Genomic DNA, 26,922 nt, shown 5'->3' with positions numbered 1-26,922 from the left:
AATCACAACATTATCACCAGTCATAGCTTCCAACGACGCATCAATGTCAGTATCAAAGTTGATGGAAGCTACACTGCAGGTTAGAAACGGCAACACATGTGCCAACATCTGTATAAAGTTTAAATAATATAGCTTCCCTAGTTTCTGAAGTAAAATTTGTTAAAATTTCACATTCAAAGTGTCTACTTTTCCATTACACACCCCGTGTATGGAAAAGCAAAACGAATTATGTAAAATAATCAAATGTTATTTGCAAAATGAAGATCCAAATATAATTGCTTTAGTTTAAATGCATTGACACATCATTTTTTTTTTTGTATTCAATGATTTATTTTTTTCTATTCCTAGAAGATACTAATCGTTTCTTTTTTTGTGTGCAAATTGTAGAAATATTCCTTTGATTCCACGAATCAACAACTACACGCTTAATTGCTGACCTTTCCTTGATGCAAATAAGCATATGGAGTCCTTTTTCGGAAGTTCTATATTTTGCAGACATACAATCACATAAAAGCAACATGAAACTTTATTGAAATCCCCACATATTCTTTAGTTTAAATATAGAAGGACAACTTCCTACTTTGTTAAATATTTTATGTGTACGTATGCACTCGTACCTATATCTCCCGAGTGGTCCAGTAAAATCTGAACCCTTTCAATTTTTAAGTTTCCTCAAGATATAATTTATTAATTAACTATAAAATTTCAACAAAATTAATATCATAAATAGATGTGTGTCTGAGCTCTCTTTATCATTCATGTAGGACCCCTTAGCGGTAGTGATGGCTTCCAGGAGGTGGCAAAAGAAGTGGCATCCGTTGCAAATGCAGTCCTCTGTCATGGCGTTCCAGTTCTGGCTGACAGTGGCTTCAAGGGTCTTGTTGTTTGGATGACTAACTCTACGGGCCTTCCCCTCCACATGCACTCAAAAGGTGTAATCAAGGAGTTGGCATCAAGGATGTAGGGGAGCCAAAAGTGTCAAAAAAGAGTTCAACAGAACTCAATAAATTGATTCACAGCTGATGTGAAATCCAAAGATCTTTTGCATGGTCCCTCGTAGAATTGAGGGGTTTGGCCGGGGCTGTTTTCTTTAACTCCTCCGGGCTAGTTTGGGCTTTTTACAGAGCCCTTCTTCCTCTCCAGCGTTTCAGACTTTCTGACAGAGTAGACAGGGTTCCTGTAGACGCCAAACTACCTGGAGTACACGAATGGAAATTTGTCATTTCATGTGTCAATTTCTCGACTTGTACGTAAGCTAGACAGCTCAGATTTGTTCGTTTTTCTAATTAATTGTCTATGCTTTAATATATTGAAATATAAACAAAGTGTTAGGATTTTAATGGACCACCCAGTATTTGTACGCGAGTTTCTGTCACGTCCTTCTTAGTTATTCAAGGAACAAGTACAAAAAATAAACCCTTTTCAATGTCATTATTACCCAATAATGCCGACAGTAATTTCAAAGTGATAAAAATAAATATTAGACTGTCGCGTATTAAGGCTAAAAATAATTGAGGTATCTGAAAGAAATCCATTATTTTCCCATTAGATGACTTTAGTGATGTGTATCTCGTGTTGTATAATTGCAATTGTGTTAGAAATATAAGATTTCTTGCTAAAAAAAAAACTTCTACGACAGTCATGTGATTGTTTGACCCAGTATGAATGATCATGTGCAAATATGCACACCGGCAAAGAGAAAATACGCCATATTTCTTAGTTTTTCTTCGATGAGAGCAAAAAAGCAAGCTAGACGGCTGAAAATGTGAAGAGTGTTTGTAATTCTCAAACTTTAATACCCAATTAAGTGCAATTTTGATATCAAAGATGCACCACGCTCTGAAAGGCCAATTGTCGAAAATGGGGATAAAATAATGGAAATTGTAGAGTTCGACTGTTATGTAACACTTTTTTGATTGATAAGGAGATAAACAGTAATGAAAAAAAAAAAATCATCCATTAAAAATAATTAATTTCTTTGTTTACACCTAATTTTTCCCCCGGGAAGAAACACTTTTTTCTCCTGGGAACAATAAAATAACTCCCTTTTGCAAAGTTTGAAGCTTTTCATGCCATTTTTGAAGTGTTACAGGCCATTTTATTTTGAAAAATAAAATGGTAGGTTAAGACCCTCTTGTACCGTCCTAAAAATGATACTATGAGTCAAAAAAATATAACTTTATATATTTTTGAGTATTTGGTGTACGAGTAAAAAAATATTGTACTCATATATTTTTAATCATTTAAGGGGTCTACTAAGATGTTCTCAATTATTTGCAGTTTTTATCAAAGACTAGCGGTATTAGCCGGCACTACTTGGAGTAATTAACCATCAACAAAAAGACAAATTTTGCTTTAATAATACCTGTAGAAGATAACTTCCTAAAAAAAAATCTTCAGTGTTGCTCCGCATTTTTATGAGCACACTCACACATTGTTACTTAATACGTATATGTTCTCTCCTCAAGAATTACAGAATAATAATAATATCAGCTTGGAACAAAATAATACGACTGATGAGCCTATGGAGTACTTTAGTCTATAGAATACTACCTGGCAGACCCTTAGCTACACAGCCTCGAAGCTACATCCAAAACGCCAGCAAGATTTCATTATTATGACTACATTGTTATTTGTACATCAAAACATGTATATGACATACATAGTGATGTAAATCGTGTGTATTTTATTTTTATCTATTACAGGTTATGGTTTAACATAAGTTGTGATGTGATTTTGGTCTCAAGTTTAACTTGGTATTTCAATATTTTCTGTAGACACATCCCTTATATATATTTATCAGTGTTGAGACTCGGTTCAAGACCGATCTAGATTGAAATGTTCCATGGCATCGGTCCAGAATAGTGTTGTGTCGGTCCATATTTAGTACCAAGGACAGCATTCTAATCTTGTCCGGTTTAGTACTATCCAGTCCCACATGTCAGAAGGTTTTTCCTATTTTTAATTATTCTGTTATTTAATGGAATAAATTATATAACTAAGTAAAAAAATACATTTGTGTTTGTATTATATTACATAAAAAATACTAAATATGAATATTTTTTGCTAGATATGTGCAATGCTCTTAATACATTTATGATATATCTTATTTGACATAATACACCATCGACAGTTTTCTGAAATATTCCAAGGACCATAAGGACCGACAGTCCTAAAGATACATACAACCACTCCTATGCTGGGACTGGTCTGAATAAAAAAGGACCAACACAACATAAGGTCCAGACCAAACTACTATAATGGGATGAAATAGTTTATAAAATTAAAACTGTCACATACCAAATAAAACCCAATACTAATATGCATATATTTCATAAACGGTTTCCCCTATTTTAAAACCACACTTAGCACCCTTTCAGTCCATACTTTAATTGGAGTACTCTAGTTCAGGAGTTCAACTACTGTTTTTCCTTATTTTATTATTATTCCGTTATAAAATATGAAGAAAAATTATAAAAATAATTAAAAATACTATATACTCAATTTATAATTAAAATATGAATATTTTTAGCAAGATATTTGCAATAATCTAAATACATATCTCATACATCTTATCTGGCTCAATAAACCATTTACATTTTTAGAAAAAAATCCAAGGACCGATCCCTAGGACTGACTGTCTGAACAACCGGTCTTTAGACTGGACTGGACCGAAAAAATAAGTACCGACACAACACTAGTTATCAGTGTTGTGTCGTTCCCAATTTATTTTCTCTATTCCAGTCCTATCGTTCCTTGAATGTCCCTTAAAAATGTTGTTGGTTTATTAAGCCGAATAAGATATGTATTAAGATCATTTCACATATCTTGCGAAAGATATTCATGTTCTTTTTTTTAATAATACAAACATACCTATGTTATTTTTACGTAATCAAATAATTTATTCAATTATATATAACTGAATACTTAAAGAAGGAAAAACAACTTCAACGACGTCACGAGGCACCGATTTTTACCTTGTTTAATGACCAACAAGTGGGATTGGGATGGAGGGGACCAGAGTGTGATGCCTCTTTAGGAACCAGAAAATGAGAAATAAAATATATTCTAGACATAAAAGTAAATCCTTACTATTAAATATTAGAGATTATTCCAAATATGGGAACTGCATTGATGTAAAGATTTTTGTAAAGGCGATGTTATTAGTTGTGATCAAGTCTTTATATATTTGGTGTAGATATGAGAATTATGTGACTTGTCATATTATTATCTGATTTGCAAAAGATGTTAACAAAAATAATGAAATTATATTACATAACACGCTCAAAAAGTTGAATCCAATCGAAGCCAGTTAAGAACCATAAATTTATGACCTCATAAAATTTGACATTTGAATAGTTTTTCCAAGTTTGAACAAAGGCGAAAGCCGTCGAATACAATTATGTTGGTACCAAATGAAAACTAAATATATAGATTGTTAGCATATGTGGTGTGTCAACATAAAATAATCTTGAACAAAAATCAAGAAAAATGTAAATATTTTTACTTTATATATTGTAAATAAAGCTTTATATTAAATAGACAAATTTGAGTCAATTATCGGCTTTGTATTCATTTTTGTGGGATGATGTAAGATAATTAAGAATTTTGGCTACAGTTTAGAGCCTTCATTTGATTTAAAAGACTTATATTGACCCCAAAACATCTCCTTTCAAATACATAAAATGGATCAATTTCTTATTCTTTTATTGTGGCGTCTTCAGGTGCGCAATTTAACGCAAACCCAGAAGGTCAATAAGAATCAATGTTTGATATAAATTGACGAATTTTATTAAAGAATACAAATCACATCCACACTCAATTTAGAGAAAAAAGTTATAGCCTGTCTAAGTGTTGATGTTCTATTATTATTATTGAACTAGTGGCATCTTTTGACCACCAGAGTCAATAAGCGTCAACAAATAGACAAACTTCGCTGTATTAATATACAAGGGAACTCCCAAGAAATCCTCAGTACTATTTTCTCTTTTTCCTGAGCACATTCAAATGTAGCTACTCAATGTGTGGAGGTCTCCTCTCCTTGAGAATCAAATAATGATATAATAATAGTAATAGATGATTTTTTTAAATAAGACTTTAGCTTCTAGAGCACTCACAGCCTGTGTTTTAGCTTCACACGATAATTGCTAAACCTCATCTAGAGAGACATATTCATTATTTTATATTGTATTTATTTTCCTTTTCTATTTTTAATATGAAATCTATGTAAAAATGAGTCCTCATACGACCCACAAATAAATAAACGAGAAAGAAAAACAGATATACAGACAAACTTTGCTTAATTTATATGTTTTATAATATATATGACAAAATATTATTATATACAACTCTCTTCAAACTTGTCATTTATTTCTCTATTCAATTCTGGTACCATCCACTGATGTCATGGATTACTAAAGTTGGAAAAATGGGATATCAGTCCGAAATTTGTTGACTATTAATGCAATTATATGAAAAAAAAAGTGATCCTTATTTGAGTCGAACAATTTTTTTGTAAAGACCTTCTTAGAAAATAGAAATAACTATTACTTTTAAAAACAAATATGAGATGAAATAATTTACAGACTTTATTGAAAATGGTTTGATCTTTTCCGACGGCCTTGACTATGGCAATAATCTTTTTACTGAAAATATTACACAGGACTGCTATCACTTTAAATTGAATTAAAATATACAATCGTATATATCAATATATTAATTATCATTTTTCGGACTAATGTCCCAAATGACCCTTCCGCAAAATGTATGTTCGGCAAAATGGACATTTAGCAAATTGTTTTTCGGTGAAATGTACGTGCGGCAAATTGTACTTCGGCAAAATGCAATTCGGCAAAAATGCTAACAATTAAATGGATATTTCCTTCTCTAAGAGCAACCAGGTTTCAAACTTATACCCTAATCATTTAATGCACATGATTCCACTCTAAAAAATTGTCTTTAGTTGTTCAAAATGAGGAGAAAAAAAGGTGTTTCATGAATAAAGTATTCCCTACACTAGTCAACAAATTTTCCTCCTTTCATTGAGATGGTGAGTCCCTCATTATTTTTACCTCAAGAAACATGAAAATGACCTTCATAACCTGATTTTTGTACTCTACAGAGCGTGTCTATCAACAAGTATTCATAGTTTAATATTTATTGAAAAATATTTTTTCAACCAAAAAATAATATTAAAAATATAAATTTTTTTATAGGGATATTTTATTAAGATTTGTTGTTGCATGTCTTTACTTTACAAAAACTCATGATTTTTATGATTGTGATCAAAAATAATAAATCTATTAGACTTCTACTGAAAGGGTCCATTTTTGATGTACTTACAAGGCATTTACTCCAATTCTGAAAAAGATACAGAAATATATACGTATATTTTTTGAAAAATTTGAAAACAAATATCTTTAAATAATATTTAAATACTTTTCTTTTTATTTACCCTTCAAGGGAAAAAATAACATTATATATAATGAAAATGTTATAAAGAACATTTTTCATAAAACACATTGACGGCCACAAATCGTTTTAGGGTGGATCTTTGGGGTCATTTACCCGGCCCAACCTTAATAATTAAAAATAAGGGCATTGCAAGGAGTAGATTTTGAATAAATTAGTAAATATTTTCTGTTAAAAAGATATGTTGATAAAAAAAAAAAAAAAACAACATTAATAGGGCTTGCATTGAATTTCCTATATATATAAAAAATGAGAATTTAACATTTTTTTTTTTAAATATTCAAAATTTGTTGTCAATTTTCATTATTTTATTTACATTTTAGACAATTTGCCTTCCAACGCGTTGTGCATCCTTGACATCAAAACTACCGGAGCAGAATCGACGAAATCAAAATTAGAGGGGAGTTTGGGTTCATTGACCCAGCCCCAAACTGTTTATTGAAAATAAAGGTCCCTACCATCTGTGAAGTCGGTACATAAAATGCACGACTTTCACTCCAGTACTCTGAATGTCACCGACTCCGACCCAAACACAATTTTTTAATAATATATTTTAGAGCGTATATAGTTACTATTGAGTCATTTGAATCTAGAGATAACAAATATAGATTTAATTTATAGCTATAGGTAGTTATACGGAATTCTAATTCCATTGTAATGATTAGCTGTATGTAGTAGATGATTGATAAAAGAAAATATTTGGAATGTAAGATATTTAACAAGATGAACAAAAAATGAAATGATTCCAAATCTATCAATTGCAAATACATTCATAAGTTTATGAAAACAATTTATGTACTCGTAACCGAGGAACAACAATACAAACAACCTCTTACTGCAGCGTTATACTTTACTCTGGTAACATTGCCTATTTAGCAGACTATGTAATAAACTAGCATGGCTATTGGCTATGCTCTACCCAACACAACAATTTATACTTGAGAGATGTTTGGGAATTATGATTTTATGGACTATAGAGCACGTTTGAAATTTGTGAAGTAAAATTATATTTAAAATAATTACTAATTAATTTATGATGTCCAAATAGATAAAGTATATTTCCTTCTAGAGGAACAACCGGGTCGCAAACCTATGTACAATGAGTTCAAGAAGAATAAATTCTCTCGAGCGCAAAGTCAACTAAATCCTCAACCAAATTTTTATTTTGGTTCAATCTTAATATATTTTTTCTAGTTTAGTTAGTATCTATTGGAAATTGTACCTTTCTTACAGGATTATCTTATTAATACAAAAAGGTACATGTATTTTGTTGTCTGCTATTTATTTTAATGCATCTTTTCTCCCAATCAATGTATTGAATCTTGAGTGTTAGAACTTGAGTTAGCTCTTGACAAGCCGTCAACAAGAATCTATATTAATAAAGCAAAATCTATCCCTATGTCTATATGTATGTAGTCCGTGCAGTCATTTTTGATATAAGAAACAATAGTGTAGTCCTATTAATGAAATCTTGAAGGTGTTTTGCATGTAGCATCAAGCGGGGGCATCATATTAAAAAAGAAAAGCAAATTGAGTTTATATGTATAGAGTTGTATAAGAGTGATATCCAAAAATGAATGAAATTGGCAGGCGTTTTGGGTTCAGTTCTTATTTTATCCAACTCTATTTGTATTAAAAATGAGTTGAGAACTCATTTTTAACAACGAGTGTGTGTAGTTAAAACTCATATATGTTGGGAAGAATTGGTTAACTATTACTAACTGATTTCGTCCTTTTCCCCCCTATTTTTTTAGAAAGGTTGCGTGATAGAATCAAGGTAACGAGGTTTTCTCATTTACATTATTAAGTAGGTTCATCATTCATCACCTTGGTGCATTTAGTTTCAACACTTTATATGTAAATGTATAATGAATCTCTTATTTTTTCTTCAACGTAGACTGTTAGTAAATAGTCCTAGAATAAAGAGATGTAAAAATACAATAAACAAGCTCAAGAAAAAAACAAGAAACTTACTCTCATCAAATACAACATTGTAGTAAGACTAGTTTTTTTGTTTTGTTTTTTTTCATTCAGCTAAAATATATATATTTTTAAACAACAACTTTTACAGCCACAATAAAGCAAAATACTCTACAAAAACACATTATATTTTTCTTTAAAGAATTATTGACTAAAAAAACAGGTAAATATGTTAGCATTGGGGTTTCAGTCTGATAATTACAAATTCTAAATTTGACTAATTTACTAGTAAAATTCAATGTCTACACGTAGAATCAGTCTTGCTCGGTCCTACAGCAGGGTCTTCAGCAGAGGTTGGGCTGGACGGGCAGTACCCCCTTCCCCCTTCAAATGAAGGATTTTTTGCTTTTTTCTGGAAGATTTAATTTTTCAAAAAAAAATTAAAAAGTTGTATTTACTCTGAAATTTTTATTTATAAAATTTTTGTAAACAGCTATAGATTTTTGAAAAAAAATTAATATTTGAAATATAATTTTTGAAATTTTTTTTGTGAATAGGTGTTTTTGAGAAAAAATTTAATTTTGTAAATTATTTTCTAAAACTCAATTTTTTTGAACAGTTGTGAATTTTTGCAAAAAAATTCCAAAATGTATAATATTTAAAGTTTAATTATATAATTTTTTTTCTTAAATAAGGAAAAATAAATTTTGGTTTACTGTTTCAGAACTGGATCCAAATACAGTGTGCGACTGTTGTTTATCAACGAATTTTGTGAGCCTGCTTCAGCTGCGCATGTAGGTCGTTGTTTGTTGTTTTGGCGGCCTACCAAAAGTGTTTAGCGTCCGTTAAATAAAATGGAATCGATCAACGAAGTACCGGGCCGTGCAGAATTATTTACCGATTTTTGTTCAGAACATATTGCGGACAATAATGACATTTCGAATGACTTGAGAAACAATTTATTCATACATTTTAGAATAATAAAATAGTTTGTGATCAAATTTAATCAATGTAGCCACCATTTGACTCAATGACACTGGTCAGGCGACGTCTGAAGCTGCCACAGACTTGCTGGATGTAATCGGCGTCCATGGAGGCCTAGGCCTTGTTGACAGCAGCGTTTAAGGCATTTATGTTCTTGTGCCGTTTTTAGCAGACCTTAGTCTCCACGTGCGCCTAGATAGGGAATCTAGTGGGTTCAGATCTGGGCTGTGAGGGGGCCAGTAGTCCTTGGCCAAAAGTTCATGGTGTCCTTGAGCCACTCCTGAACTTTCTTGGAAGCTTGGGCGGGTGCTCCATCTTGTTGAAAAATCCAAGGAGAGTTGCCGACTATGGATTTGATCCATGGAAGGACCTTGGACGCCAGAATCTTCACATAATCCTCCGCTGTTAATTTGTAGCCAGTGGGGAACCATACCGGCTTCATGGCCTTTCCGTTGAAGGCCACGAGACCCAACATCATCACCGAAGCAGGGTGCTTTGTTGTTGCCACATAGCGGTGCTTATCTTGCACATCTCCAAAGCTCACAACACGGTCATTTTGCCTGTTGAAAACAGGATCGACCGTAAAAGTTTTCTCATCTGAAAAAATGATGATGCGTCCAGATGAGCTCTTGATATCATTCAAGATTTTCTTGGCACGCTCAAGTCTGACTTCTCGCTTTCCTCCAACCCTTTTCAATGCCCTTGAAACAGTTGATCTCGACGTTCCCATCTTTCTGGCCATGTCGGCAATGGACCTGTTGGGAGTCCTCTTGAACACTGCCTTTACTTGCCTTGATGAAACATTGGGCTTCCTGCCAGCCCCAGGGGAATGCTTGAGATCACCCCCAGCCTCCAAGCGCTTGGAAACGTTGTACATTGTCTTCAACGAGGCCCCAACCTGTTCCTTAATGTTGTTATGAGGCACTCCCGCTCGGAGGAGGGCTGCAATTTCGATCCTCTTTGTTTCCTGATTGGACATGGTCTCACGTGTGGAAGTTGTTACGCTCTCACAGAAAGGATTTTTGTTTATTTTAACAGTAAAAATACGAAACAATCAGATTGGTTGCCACAAAACCTCTTAAAAAGTATATTTACATCATCGGTAAATAATTTTGCACGGCCCGATAATTATTCCACAATTGTGGAAAAGGCAGAGTGTACTTTTGCTATCTTCCCTGGGTGAGACAAGGTTGTGATTGGTAATTTCTTAAGTCTGGGAGATCCTTTGTCTAGAAAGTTAGAAAAGAACTGAAGATTCTGGAGGTGATTATAAATCAACAGCAAAGCGTGCTGATCACAATATAATGTGAGACTGCCTGAGAGATCAGGATTTCAATTCCAAATTTGAAAAAAAAAAAAAAAATATTGATGATGAGCCATTCAAATCAATTAGTGTCATTGTCATGAATCTCAAATGTTCTAAAAGGTTGATAAGGAAGTGTGTGGCAGATCATTTGGGTTACAAATCATACAAGATGCGATGAGCTCAACTTCTGAAAGAAAAGACAAAAATCGACCTGGTTGTAATATTTTTTTTTTTTAATTTGGCATTGTTTTTTATTAAAATTGGATGATTAGTTTAGGAAAAAATCTATTTAAAAAAAAATAATCATTTTGGTTGTTAAATAGTGGCCGCACCTCTATGTCTCAAATTGTCTTAATTAGAATGTATCAGCTTGCCCCTGATATATTATTTTACTTTATACAACTATATTTATCAATGAATACTTAACCTGGTAATAACTTTTAACTCTTGTACTAACCACAAATAATTATATTTTCATTAAATAAAAAAGGTTTAAGAAAGTATTTGAATTTCACAAGAAAATTAATGAACATGAAACAAATTAGACCAAGGTTGTTAATTCAGACAATATGTCACAGCTTAGAATTGGGTATAGTTACTAATATGCATTTCTGTTTGAGTAACTGGGATGACTTACCATAAATAGAACGATAAATACGACTTATGCAAAAAAATTTAGAGGATAGGGTTCACGGTGTTTGTTGACCTGATAGGGGTTATTTCACAAAATTGCTGGAGTACAGCTCTAAGAAACTTTCTAGGAAATGAAAGTATGTCAAACAACCTCTCTCTCTCTATTTTTCTTCAAACAAAGGTGAGGAGACACTTGTAAGGAAAACCACGGAAATTTTACATTCAAGTTGATGCCATAAAAGCAAATAATTGACGTTTAAATATCCAATATGATGATTATCACGGTCTTACCTCACTAAGAAAAAAAAATACCCTGCATTTTGATGTGAGCTGTCGATTTTTTCTTCTTTTCTCTTAATTAGTGTTCTGAAAATTAAATGATTGAATAAGAATCAACTTTTGCTAGCTTATAAACAATTCCTAATAATTATTGCAATTGCCCATGTACAAACTGATTTTGAGACATTTGTCTTAGTTTATTTTCTAAAGAGAGGTTGCAATATACAATAAAGATAACAACGTGTTTTACGTATATATACTGTATAAGGTACTCGTACATTCATACATCTAATCTTCGTTGAGGTTGAAGTGATTAATGAATTGGAACAATGTAATTATCATTATGTTTCCTCATAGTCAACCAAAAAAAAACACACACACATAATAAATAATGTCACAAAAATGTGAAATATCTTCTAAGGAGGTTTACGCGGTTATTTCGTCAAGATATATGACCAGGGGGGTCCCATAAAAAAAATATATACATCAAAGAATATGGTTTGTATTAGAATATGCATTCATACATTAGAGTAGTGCCAAGTCCCAACCCTCGGTGAAGGCTTTAAAATCCAGGATCGGGTGTGAAGCCAAGAAGTTGTATCCTGCTCAAGTATGAAATATCTATGGCAGCTTCAGGTACAGGATCGTGGACTTGGTGGCGGCTGACAGCGGATGAATCGAATAACATATATTTTTAAACTAAGACCGTAGAGCATGTATCTCATGTTATTGATCTTGATGAAGTCAAACATTGTTTGGATTGATCTGTTAGACACTGCAAGTATGTATATTTCTTTTATACAGGTGTAATATTGTTTGTTTTGCAATCTTTACTAATAAAGTACATTTTGTTATGAATAGATCCTTTTCTCTTAAGCTTTCACTAATATTTATTCTTCGGGGTATCTTCTTGAATTAATTAGAAGTTGCTCAAAATGCATTCTAAGCCTCCGACAAGGATAGGCATCAAGGAAGAAATGAACATGTATGTCTGAGTGTCTGAAAAAGAGTCACCGGATGAACGGTATATTTGAATATGATGTATAGCATAAACATATTTTGATAAAAAGAAATAACAACGTAGTTGTGTTAATGAACTATTGCAGGCGTGTAAATATAGCATGGAACGTGTATACCGGGTGTACTTTTATAGCACTCCCTGATGTATACCATGTACATATTTTTGATCTAGGAAATAACAACGTAGTCGTATTAATAAAATATTACAGGCTTGTGCGGGTATTACTCTCGTATGTATATCATAATTCTAATTAATATGCATTTGCAGTATATACTAAGGTTTGAATAAAATATAAAACGCCGCTACGTAAAAGTTAATTAACTCTCTAGAGCGTTTTTATTTAGCTAATGAGGCTCACTTTTTTGTTTGTTCTTGTTAGTGAGCCCTCCAGAAATTAAAGTACTCATCAATCCAAGCCATGATAAATTATTTTTCCCAAACTATTAGTACTAAATCATTTTTCATTGCTGAAGAGAGAACACATATAAGTATTGAGTAGTTACGTGTGAGTTTGCTCATGAAAAATGGAAAGTAACACTGATAATTTTTGTGAGGAGTTATCTTATATACTATTAAAGCAAAATTTGTCTTTTAGCCAACGCTTAATTACTCCAGGTAATGCAAGAAACTACGGCTATTACACCAATATATCATTCAATGTCCTAGTCCTTATTCTGTACAACTTGGCGGAGACTCATCCTCACTCACTTGCAGCTAGTATGCACAAGAGCTACCCGTGCGTTTATCACATAGAGTGCTTAGTGAGTTCCACAGGTGATCATAATCGTCTTAGTACAATTCTTTAACATAATTTGCAGTGTTGTCCGTTGCAGTATTTCTGACTTAAGATATCAAAATCTCTCCCCACAATACTTTTAACTATAGATGTTCAAGTTAATGGGACTCTAGTTCTGAAACACCCTGTGAAATGGAATGACTAATTAACATAGACCAGTCATTATGATTTATTTATGGAAACAAACAAAAATGAAATCTTCGTGTTCGCTTTGACATGAGATCTTGATAGAACACTTGAAATTACATACATATTTAAGTGACATACGGTGGAAGGATCTATCAAGGGACAAACACGTCTCTTTAGTTCTTGACGAGCCCATTCATTTTCATAATGTTGTAGAATTTATTAAGGGGTGAGGGGTGATGGTGTATCTACTACCCTTTTTATAGTCATAGAGATCGATATGAATAGATTAGGTACATAATCAGGGGCGTCCGCAAGATTATATATAAATACACATCACATAAAAGACACATCTGAAAAATAAATAAAAGAAAATTTGTATTTAGAATTAAACATAAATAAACATTATAGTTTAAGATTAATTTTCTCTTTCAAATATTATTTTTTTTCGAAACAAAGACGATAATTGGTCATTAGAGATGTTCAAATTTTGACTTCTTTTTTTTTCAAACCTTTTAATATTTGACTTTTTCCTATTTTTCCAAGGTCTATAAAAAAATAAATATACCCGTCATTTGGATTTCAAACTGAGGCCATACCCGCATTGTTTAATATCTGTGGTAAAATTTCCCCATAGGAACAAATAAAGGGCGAATAACATACTTATACAAATTGAAGCAAAGTTTATTGGCTTACCATGAGCCATTGCGAAGCAATGGTCAAAAGAATACAAACCATCACGTGTTTTGCCTTTTTTTTAGAGCCACTAATAATAAATCTTCAAGATCCATGCGACAGGCATAGCCGCAGTCCAAAATCCAAAGGATTGCTATATTTAGTTTATATAGACATTGGAGAACGGGAAAAATCAAATATTAAAAGGTTTGAAAGAAAAAAAAGTAACATTTGAACATGTCTAATGACCAATTATCCTCTTTTTCCCGACCATGCTATCTTTTCAATTCCTTTCTAGAATGTCTGTGTGGTTTCTTATAAATTTTACAGAATGTACGTGATTTTATTGTTTATTTGTCAAGAAAGAATCGAAAGGACAGCTATTATTTTATTCATGCGTTAGTATTAAGGTGCTCGGACTTGACTCAGCACCATATACATAGAAGGAACACGGACGCTATTGTCTAACTGTAAGCGGGGGTGGGGCAGGGCCGTTGGGATTTTTTGATTTGATGTTTTTGTTTTTATAAATATGTAAATAACAGAGTTAATTTTTTTGGCAACAGAGTCATTTCTCATGCATAATTAAAGAAGAGCTCTGTGTACAGAAAAAACTAAGTTTAGATATTAGAAATAGAAAAATGGTTGTTCCTTCTACCCTTTTTTCTTGTTTTGTTCATTATTAATAGGTTGTTGTGATGATGACTTCTCCATCTGAAGTAAGCATTTTCGCCTATTTTTGGTGTAAATTGTTGTAAATATCCATAATAAAATATATTGAGAATTTGAACCTAATTTTTATGTTTTCCTTACACTAATGTCATTTTAAATGTTGCTCTTTATAGAAGTAATTCATTTTACCCCCCCCCAATCCCATCCCCCCACAATAATAATAACAAAAGGATAAATAAACAATCATTACAGAGAGCTAATATTAACAAGGTCTTAATTCAGTAATACAATATGTCTCGGTTTCCACCTTCTCCTCGCGTGCTTACAAAATCCCATCTCTACGCATCATCAATCAAAACAGTTTAACTATTTTATTTATTACCCTTCCATAAAGGCCTCAAAACAAGTCACACGTTTTGTTGAATGTTTAATATTAAATCAATATATATTTTTGCATGCATGAATTATTCTTTATTTATTGCATAACCTATTTAAAAAATTGAGAGGCACAGTTGTATTTATAACGTCATAACACAAGTGATGTGGCGTCTCAAGCCGAATTCTTTTCAAAAGCCTTGATTTTTCCAAAAATTAATATACTGTGAATAACTGTGGATTTTTGAGAACAAAAAAATTCCAAAAGTGTAATATTTGAAATTTAATTTTAGAAATTTTTAATTCCAAAAAATTTAATTTTTCAAATTTTTTTCTTAAAATATTTATTCTCTCTGAATAGTCATGGATTAACAAAATTTATTTCCCAGAAATTGAAAATCTGAAATTTAAAAAAAAAATTAAATTTTTGAATTTGTTTTTGTGAGCTGCTGTGATTTTTGAATTGTTTTTTGTGAATAAATATGGATTTTTTTTTTAATTCAAGAAGTTTTAATTTTTGTGTTTTTTTTAAATTCCAATAACCAAGAACCCCCACCCCCAAAAAAGAAATATATATCTAGTCCTGCGAACGGCCATGATACTTGGTTAGCATACAGAGGTAGGAACAACTGAAGCATGTGATTCTAAATTAAGAATACTCAACAACGTATAAAAACATGCTTTAATCTAACCTATACATTACCTGTCAACTCCAGGAGCACTCTTGCTTGTTAAGCGCCCAAATAAGAGAATCAAAACCTGTTTACTAAAAATACACACATAACATATCGAAGATATGAAAAAATTAACAAGGTCTATTAATTGCTTAAGAAAACTCAGTCACACGTATGGTATACATAGTATGAAATATTGAAAGACAATCTCTCACCATATAGTGAAGATATTATTAATATTGAATAAATTAGTTTTATGGGAAAATACAAATTATAAAAAATAAATGATGAATATGTTAGATTTTTTAACCTAATTTTTTTAACTTCACATCTTGGTGTCATATTTCAAAACATTACTATGTTATATACTAATAGAAAACTTGCTTTGCATTCAAGCAACTTTTAATTATAATGGGTATTTTATGCGGGTTTGAAATTCTTCTTCTGAGATATACATACCAGGGACACACGCAAAATTTACACACTCACACAATTCAAAATTCATTGGTTGTAAGTTGCATATGGTATCTACGAAATATCAGCTCACGGAAACATTTTTTATATAACTAATAATGGCATTAGAGTGGGACACAAGACTCAATTAGAATGACTCCCATAGTAACAGCCAATTGTGACGTAATTGAATATAGAAATAGCTGACAATATTGGAGATAGTTTTGTGTAAACACACTTGTAAGCTTGAGTAAATTCCTTATATAAATAGTTTCCTTTTTTCTCATACAAGGTGTCGCTTTTTATAATATCAAAGATCAAGCCATTTTGTCCTTTTTCCTCATGACGTAAACAATTTTTTTTTTCTTTAAGGAATTTATCTTTTTGATTCAGTTGAAAATGTAAATTCATGGAGGTTCCCTAGTTGGTCAAAGAGTACATTTTAAGAACAATCGACACCACTAGCAGACAAAAAAATTATCGCTGAGCCGACATATTTGAACAAAGATGGATCCCTTTGGGAGTACCCTGCATTGCATCTCCATTTTTCATGAGCATTCTCAAACATAATTACACAATACTTTTCTCCTCACTAATAAAATAATTAGGACAAAAACAGCTTTAAAAAAAAGTTTCATAAGATGTGATGAGCCAGAGAGTACTTTAGTCACTAGAGCGCTACCTGGCTTAACTTTAGCAACAGACGCTCGTTGCTAAACCTCATCCTAAGTGACATTTATAATTTTATATATTGTACTAATATTTTTTTCTTTTTTTTTACCTACACATGCTTATTGTTAAAAATAAGTTTTGAGTTCATACTTTATGGTAGAGAATTGTATAAAATATGAGTCTTTTTTGATATGAAGCGCACGCTTGATGCTACATGCAAAACACCTGTAAGATATCATTAATATGACTACACTGTTGTTTCCTATATCAAAAATGACTGCACGGATTACATACATACAGAAAAATTGCTTTGTGGTATTGATAATGTGGTCTTCGTTTTGTCAGAGCGTTAGACAAACACTTATACTATATTTTGTTGTCAGCTGTCGATGTTTCTACTTCTTTCTAGCTTATCAGGCTTCTGAACGTTGATATGTTGAATTTGAACTAGACATATTGTTCAGCTGTGAACAATTCCTTACAACAATTGAATAACAATTTCATACTTGGAAAGAATGCGCCAACTATCAACTGACTTAGGCCTTTTTTCTGTTTCTTTACTGAGGAAAGTTTTTTTAAGTTTGTTGGAAGTGAGGTACAGAGTACTTCCAACAAACATTTACATTTTATTCTGTCGTCAGATGTTTCTACTTCTTTCTCCCTTATTAGTCTTGAGAACGTTGATTCTTTGTAGCAACTTTTGTTAAGCTCGGAACAACTTATCAACTAATTTTGGGCCCGTTCCCTTTTTTCTTTTCGGATAAAAGGTTGCGTGATGTTATACAGGTAAATATGTGTCCATGAATAATATAGAAACTGCGTACTTTTTTAGTTCCCACCTAATACATACATAATTGTATTGTAATGAATAATCAATGTTATTTTATATTCTGTAAAAATTGAATAAAGATTTAAAAGTGAAGAGCACTTTATATATATTTTTTTTGTTTCCTTATAATAAACCAAAGATAGTCAAGTAGCCTATGCATTATGTAAACATGTTTATTAAGTTTCACAACGTTATTTGGGAGTTTCAAGCTTTGCATAAGAAAAAAATATATAATAATTATTATAAACATATTATTAAATGAAAGTGGTTGCCAGACTTAGGTACTTAGAGGCAGGCATCTCCGAGTTGGTGGATTAATTCATCTAGGACAAAGTTTTTTTCTTCTTTTTTAAAAAAATTTAAGGATTTACGCACACAATTGGATTATAGGAAGCGATGAGAAGGAATTGTGAAATAATAAAGAAATGGTGAGGTTCTTTTGACCTGATTTTGTAGACTAGAGAGGCAAAGTTAAGGAACAGTATTTTATAATTTAATAGTGTGATCACCTTTGAAATGTTATCTCATCTTAAGGATAATATGTAGAGTTAACCAAACAAAAAGAAATCTTAAACAAAAATCAACCATTGAAGAAAAATTCCAATTTATATTTTTACATCATACATGGTCGTGCACTACAATTGGAACAAACTTGGACCTTATCCAGATATTGAAAGAAGGTATAGTGACGATTTTTTTTTATCTTTTATTTAATATAATATTAATTTTTACAATATGAGCCTCAATCACTGACTCTATTATCCAAGGGAATAACCATTTTACTTCATAAAGAAAAATATTAGTCTTGCATAAACGGTTCCAGAGTTTCTTATTTATTGATTCTACAGTAAAATGATGGTTTTTGTATTAGTAGATTTTTGAATAAACAGAGTTTTAAATATAAAACAAAGCTTTGCATTATCCGGCCTAGTTTTCCATTTTTCTCAACACTTTTTTAAAGAATAGACGGTTAATGAAAAAAAAAATCAACATTTCAAAACTATATTAAACCATATGGTACCATTGAAATCATGGGTATTACTGACCTTTTCCCATATTTTAGCCTTACATGTTAATATTTGCAATTATATGAATTTATGAAGTAAAAACGATTCTTTCCATTTTATTCATATTTCAAAATTAAATCTACCATAAATGGTCTCAGATTTGTTCCAATTATCCAATCCGGATTAATTGAACCTATTTGCAATTCTTAAATGACGGGAAATCAGAAAGTACCAATTAAAGCATTCTAGCGTGATTAATTTTGGAGTTATTCGCGTACAAATAATTTTCAAATTAGCAAAGCACAATTTCGTGAGGGATCTTGTTTCTCCATCTCTACAACTGATTGATTATTAAATAAAATGGAAATGTATTTCATTGGGCATCTAACTTCAGAGGTGTCCGCAGGGGGGTAGCCCCAAATTTCGGCAAAAAAATTAATTCTTGAAAAAAAAGTTCGATAAATTCTAATTTTCTGTGAATAACTATGAATTTTTTAAATATATTTGCAAAAAAATTCAACTTTCAAATTTAATTTTCTTTCCAAAACATTAATTTTTTTGTAAACAGCTGTTGATTTTTCAAATTTTTTTGAGAATAACTGGATTTTTCTATTTTTTTTCAAAAAATTAAATTTTTTTGTGAACAGCTGTGTACTGTATACTGATTTTTTTTTAATCAGCTCTGGACCTTTGAATTTTTTTTTCAAAAATTTTATATTTTGAATTTCATTTTTTAAATTTTTTTCCAATATTTAATTTATCACTTTCTTTGTGAACAACTGTGGACTTCAGAAATTGTTTGTGGAAATTTTTTGATTTTTGAAAAAAAATTCTAAAAACAAAGCTCCCCCCTTAAAAAAAAAAAAAAGAAGTATATACATATTTACCTATATATTCCTGCAGATGCTCCTGATGAGGTCAAAGTTTATTACAATTGTATTGCGCGACCCTTTATATGGGTACATTAACATAGAGCCCAAGAACTCAGACATATTTTGGTCAATTATAGGCTTTGCATTCAAATTTAGAGGATGAATTAAAATACCCAAGAGAGTTAGCCATAGTTTAGAACCTTCATTTGGTTAATGGTACTTAATTTGACCCCGATATAGTCTCTTTCGAAACGTAAAATTTATCAATTGAGATGATTAATTTTTTCCCACTTTACGAGCAATTTGCGACGCTGTCACAGGATGAATCACAATAGTTTCTTCATTGAAATGAACGACAATAGTATGTTAAAGAATACAATTGTACTCCAGACTCAATTTCGAGAAAAATAACTCCAGCTTACTTTTTTGTTGACGCGACACATATGTATTATAGATTTGCTTCTTTTGTTAGTTTGTGATGGGTCAACATTCCATTCCTGATGTAGGTACAACAGTTTTACATACTGGGTGGAAAACATTGAGTCCACCTCACTCAATCAAGTTCTTTTTCACTTAATTCATAGATGACCCGACCCATGATTTATGACCAACGTGAATATAATGATTATCTCTTGAGTTGTAAATCCTATAAATATCCTGGGAATGAAAGAAATAGTATTTAGGTAATATTATGTAGTTCACGACGGGCTAGAGATGAGACGGGATAATTTCCCAAGTGAGTGCAATTTTGTAATTAAAACAAAGTTGATGCTCCATTAAAAACAATTTTTTCCCATGGCGACTTTGCATCCCCCAAGTCCAGAATACAGAGTAAAAAGAGATGAACTCCATTTTTGTTAGAAAAACGCGCCCTCCTTCCTTCTTCCCCTTTATTATTATTATTATTTTCCTTCTATATATATTCTTTTGAAATAAAAAATCACACGAATGAGGTAGATGTTGGGACGCCCTCTCTTTTTTTGAACTTGTGAGCGCGTACACGACATACTACATAAACATTTACACACATACCAATAGCTCGATGTTTTTATTTCTTTCTTCAGACTGCTGATGTACCAGTTAACGTTTGTTATTGAAGTAGAACTGAGGCCGTTGTGTTATTATATTTATACAAATTTTGTGGGTTTTAAATTGTATTAAATTATTTTCGACGAGGATTGATTGACTTTTCCTTTGGCGAGGTATGAAATTAATTTTTTATATTAATATTGATTTCTTAGTTATAATAATATATATATTGTATAAATACATTAGTTCCAATGTATGGCTCACGTCATGGACTCTTAGATATTATTGGCAATTCGCCCCCCTAAGATTACGTAAATTAAACTATATACCAATGGCGGGAAAAAGTCCATATGAAAGTCGAGACTCAAGTCTTTGAATGTTTTCATGGAGTCCAATTCGAGTCCTCTGATTTCTTTTGAGTTCATTTCAAGTCGCATTATTATTCATTATAATAATATGGGGCCCATAGCTATTGAGTCCAAGTCGAGTTTCGGAGTCTTTAATTGTGAGATGAAGTAAGGTTGCAAGTCTTCAAAATATGTACTCAAGTCCATATTCGAGTTGCAAGTCGTCTCGTCACGCCCCTGTCACAAGGAGCAAGACCGTTCATCCGTTTTGTTAGATGTGGGACAAAAGTTCCTTTTGTTTTGTTGATAGGTTTAAATCTTTTAGGTATGACAAAATTAAGCTTGTGTTTCAAGTTTATTCCCCTCTTGATATCAAATGTTTATAACTTTTGTACTATTGTGTATATATTTCTTTTTCGTTGATGGAAATCTCTGTAGAATATAATTTCATATTTAGTATGTCATTATGACAATCAACAACTAAAAGGCAAAGAGTTAGTTTAAATAGACACAAAAACTATATCTTTCTTTCAACAGAGTTATCTATTTTAACAATCCTTTGTGGTGTTAATAGATTTTAATTATTAACAATAATATAAATTGTACTTTTTCATTTCCTGCCATTTTCTATTATGTAGTCACCTAATTCATTCAACATTAATTAATACTACATGGCAAAGGGGGTAGTAAAAATCCGTATAGAAAATAAGAAGCTACAATTCTTACCTACAAAATATCCCTTAACCCTAAAAAATTCATTCATTAGTATAAAGAGGAGGGAAGTTATTTGACTACAAATAAAAGGAGAGTCTCAAGTATTTCTTCACTAGTCAGAGTAGAGTCCAAGTCCTTGAGTATCTTCATCGAGTCCAGTTCAATACTCAAATCATGAAATATATATTTTAAGGAGTACTTACTATCCAGTGAACAAATTAAAATGATTTGAGGAGTGTTCATTTTGTCAGTTATGACTAAATGAAATGCATTCGTCATGGAATGTTTATTGTATGCCGAGACGAACACGGAACAATGAAATAAGTCCTTTTTTGTGTAATGCTGATTCTGAATAATACATTTCGTATTTATTTTTCTAACGAAATAAATACGAAATATGACAAAACAAAACGAAATTAGCTCTGCTTTCGAGTCTAAGTCGACTCGACTTACTTTTCTAGTTCAAGACAAGTCTGTAATCTTTGATTGTGTGATCAAGTTAAGTAGTACGTCTTCAAAATATAGACTCCAGTCCCCGTTGAGTCTCGACTCAAATAATTTTCCACCTATGTTCATTAGGTAATAATTACTTTCTTTACAAAACGCTTCTTCTTTAACATAACAATTCAGTAACTTCTGACTCCATTAAGGGCTCATTATTTTTATTTCACCTCAAGACACATAAAGAGTGCATTGATGGTGCAGGTTTTTTTTTTTTTTTTTGAGAACACATTATCTCTTAGAACGTGGATATGGTGGATCTATAAGTATGTACGTTTCTTTCAAACAAGATTTGAGAAAAAAAAAAAAAAATGCATTTCCATAAGTAAGCAAGCCCAAGGAGGTTACTCACTTTTATTTTTGTGTGCATGCGTGCATTTTGTATTTTTGTTCACTGCCTACCTAATCCTTCATGGAAGATGAAAATAAGTTTATGTATGCTGATGTTGTGAGTCAAATTTCCTTATGGATAACTTTGTTCTGTATTTAAAACCTTTAATCGGTTATTCATGGAAATATTGTTCGGAAATGTATGTAGTATAATTTATCCATTTGTTATTACATCTTCTTATCTTCAATATCATTTAATTAAGTGGTGTAATTAACTTTTTAAATGAGAGAAATAACTCTATTTATGTTGCCTACTAGCTATAACTTGCAACATTTTAAATCACAAATGTACTACTTGCAATGATAATTTAATATTCCATGTATGGTTGCTATATATTAAAGACGTGTAGTTTTTGACTTCTTAAATGAAAATGACTAATTGATAAGTAGTACCCTGTGGCACATTATACAGGTGAAATACCAAGGGTTATATTATTTGTAAATACGTACATATTTACTAAGTATTTTTAATGTATCAGATTGAAATGAGGACATCAAATAATAGTTGCTAATTAAAATGACTGATGTTGTAATTTAATTAGTTCTTAAGAAATTTAGTAATTGGGAGTTGTATTATATGCTTATACAAGATACAATTGTACGAAATCGCAATTTGTATGTTGTGTATAAGTTGCAATTTTAAATAAATAATTGACAGTTATTTTGATAGTGATATACTAAGATTGAATTTCTGTTAGATCTTTAATATATTCTTGAAGGAGTTTTCTTTTGATGAAAATTAATAATTGATATATAGATTATGCGTTACATTTTTGTAGGTTTTTTTTATTATATACAGGGTTTTAAACCTTTTTACATTTTATATATTGAGTGATAGATTGATCGTAGAGAAAAATACTCTATTTTAGAAAATGTATTAAATTTTATTCAATATTTTATAAATTATTCAACTGAGACTGATTGAAAGTCTAAAAATCTGATAAATTTGAAGGGATGATTTGCCAGCAGGATGAAGACTCCTACTACTTTTCTTAGAGGATGCATCTTGACTAATAAAAATATATTTAATGGTCCTCTTTTTATATTAGAAGAGAGGGATTGAACTCAGATTGTATAGCAACCAATCAAATTGCAGGTAGTATACTTTACTGCCAAAATTTTGCCCGCCAAATCTAAGAGGTTTAAGACTTTTGGCACCCCTGTATATATTCACATTTCTATTTATTCGTAAATGAATAATAATTATATAATATTTATAGATCAAAATGAAATGCTAGAAACGATTTGTAGTTAATAAATAAAATGGCTGATATTATTGTATTCAAACGTTGTGAGACGTACAAATTGTAGGGTTGTATCTGTCTTTATGAAGGGACTTAAAATCTTTAAAGTCTTATCTCCCGTTCCGTCCAGTTCTGTCTCAACTTCATTACTCATCAGTACTAAAAAAAGTCCCAAATTTTGAAAACGCCCTCTACATCATTTTATCTAATATTATTGTTAAGTATCTACATCACTTTACCAATTGAATTTATCTTAGTAAAACTATAAGTATCTCTTATGAATAGGTTGCCATTATTCTACATTTAGGCCTAATTGAAGTATTGATTATTTATATATACATATTGAAAGATTGATTGATGTTATCTTCACTGACTCAAATTTATGATGACGTCATTTAGCAAAGATTCTTCTATGTGATGTCGGCCATATTTTAAGGGCATACCAAGTTTTTTGGAAAGGAAAACACTTTTTTTACCCACGCCAACGAAGTTTTACGGAGTTTATGTTTTTTTCTCTTGTTAGTTTGTTAGTCTCCAGGATTATTACTCCAAAGTTGATACGAAGATTATATATGGTTATAGTAAGAGGCTATTAAATATTGAGAGATCCAAAGGTCATTGTAGCAGGAAACCTTATAAAACATAATTGACCATAACTTTGGCAAATATTGAGGTACAGAGCTCAAATTGGTGTTTTTATGTAGGTTTAATAAAGATGCTTCATGTAACAAAAATCCAATTCATGAAAAATGACCACAGGCGGAGGTTTGTACTCTACCGAGTGTCCATTCTAGTTTATTACTATTTAGGAGAATATTATTCTAGCGGATATTAATATAGGAACAACAAATAAAAGGTCTTAAACTTTACAGTCTATAAAATTTTTATCGCTCAATTACCTTGTTTTATTATATATCTGCCTCTAAAATATATTAAAAATATGTTATTATATCGTTCCACAATCTTAATTCCATATTGTAAACAATGAATTAATAACTACAATGGAATAAATAAGATATTTTTTTCTCTAATTATCTTGCTATTATCCAAAAACAAAAATTGAACAAATCTAGCAGTTTTGAGGGATTTTTAGTACATGTTAATTTTATTACACCCAAATATCAGTGTTTATCATTGCCATCAAGTAGTATTCAATACAGATCTTACGTCTTTTTTTCATTATTAAAGCCATGTTATAAAGTTTATTGAAGATTGATTGGAAATTTGTCCATTTCATCTAGTAAAAATATCAACTTTGAGCTCCAAAGATGGCGTCTCCTTCAATGATGATGCAATTTATGACGTGAGTGGAATCGCTCTATTGGACCACTATTTCAGACGTCAAAGAGTACGTAAAAGTCGTTGATCTCTAAGTTTTAGGCTCGGATTGTACTTCAAATTAAAAAAAATAATTTGCAACATTTTTACATCTTATTATTTGCTTATTCTCCCTTCCATCATCATTATGGATAGTAATCATCTTTTCAACTACATATAATTATGTTTACATCCATTGTATATATTTGTTAATAGATATATACTTTAAGCAATTTTTGATGTTGCAATTTATCAAAACATGAACATTCTTATTTGTAAAGTTGTAACTTTTATGAATCTCTATGTACCTGCCTACATGTTTCTCGGAGGTAAATCATGTGTGGTCTTAGTTTTTGTATATATAAGATAATCTCACAAAAAAAGAAGTAATTATAGGGAGTTGAATTATGTACATATCTAGGATATCAGCTATGATGAAGGTATTTGTAATGAATGTTTTGGATCTAATCAAATGTGTGTATGTGAATTATAATCTTTGAAATTCAACCCCTCTTCCACCACCTAGAATCCAAAGTGATCCGTTCCTCTTTGTCTTATCTCTGTATTTACACAAATGTCTAGTAGTAGTTGTTGATCCTCGTAAGGGGTCGTTATTTAGTGTCTGGATAATTTTTGTTTGTTTGTTTTTCCAAAAGTAGCAGACATGAATTAGAGTCAATTCATTTAGTTGTTAAGAGAGTTAGGAAAAGTCCTTATGCTGCAAATCAAAGTGTTGCTCACAAGTCCAAGTCCTGGAATACTTTCATCGAGTTCAGTTTGAGTCCTCAGATTTCTTTTGAACTCCATTAATAAAAATATGGCACATAGCAGAGATTCAAATAATTTAAATGTCAGGATGTTTAGGAAAAACAAAAACGAAAATAAACCTGGTCATCCTGAAAATTTGAAGAAGGTTTTTAGAAAGAGAGCAGCTTAGCTGTCATGACACTTCATTATATTACCTACAAGCAGCTATGATATGAAGGAAATAAAAACAAACCCTACTCCGTATCTAGCAACAACATACGGAGGAATGACTCCGATATCGATTCTCAATTCTACTCCAAGTATAACAAGGACTTATAACTCCACAACAAATCCTCAAATAATCTTTGTTTTTCCCGCACTTGTGATTATTTTATACTTATTGTTCTCTCTTGTAAAAGAATAATCATAGATAGGGTTATAATAATTTTGGTAAATAATAAAATATGTTCAGATAGCAATGAACAAAATAGCGCTATTTTCACATTTCTTATTTTTTAAGGTCTGTCCCATAGTGTTAAGGCTTGTCTTGAGTTAAGTATAAAATAGCTTTCGATTAATGTCAAGTCGCGAGTCTTTCATTGTGGGATCAAGTGGATTCTTGTGTCATCAATTCCAAATCGAATCGCAAGTTTTGAGTCCAAGTTCCCATCAATGATATTTACTAGTGTTGGATTAGAGTTAACATTTTCTAGTTGGTTCGAGTTTGGGCTAGGGCAATAAACCAATTTTGAGTTCGGTCTAGTTTGAGTTTTTGAAAATATCCATATAATATGTGTCTCATCTTTTTAATAATTGATCAACTCATTATTAAATAATAAATGAACGTTGTTTGTTGTAGTTTTTTATA

General features: G+C 31.3%; 1 protein-coding gene and 1 long non-coding RNA gene across 2 annotated transcripts in view; one reads left to right on the top strand and one right to left on the bottom strand.

Annotated features, from left to right (window-relative positions):
* Nucleotides 1-18,045: 18,045 nt before the first annotated feature.
* On the bottom strand, nucleotides 18,046-18,581 carry LOC121115494 (uncharacterized). The gene is made up of 2 exons (XR_005863544.2): nucleotides 18,396-18,581; nucleotides 18,046-18,343 (listed from the first exon to the last, which is right to left on the bottom strand). It is a non-coding gene; the product is annotated as an uncharacterized lncRNA (long non-coding RNA).
* Nucleotides 18,582-20,806: 2,225 nt separating this feature from the next.
* Nucleotides 20,807-26,922, top strand: part of LOC121115111 (tetraspanin-18) — a 38,534-nt gene continuing 32,418 nt past the window's right edge. The window contains exon 1 of the mRNA XM_040709276.2: nucleotides 20,807-20,967. The gene's annotated coding sequence lies outside the window, so the exon portion shown is untranslated. The remainder of the gene's footprint in view (nucleotides 20,968-26,922) is intronic.

This window comes from Lepeophtheirus salmonis, chromosome 3 (genome assembly GCF_016086655.4).
Source record: "Lepeophtheirus salmonis chromosome 3, UVic_Lsal_1.4, whole genome shotgun sequence".
Taxonomy (NCBI): domain Eukaryota; kingdom Metazoa; phylum Arthropoda; class Copepoda; order Siphonostomatoida; family Caligidae; genus Lepeophtheirus; species Lepeophtheirus salmonis.
This window is presented reverse-complemented; position numbering and strand designations above follow the sequence as displayed.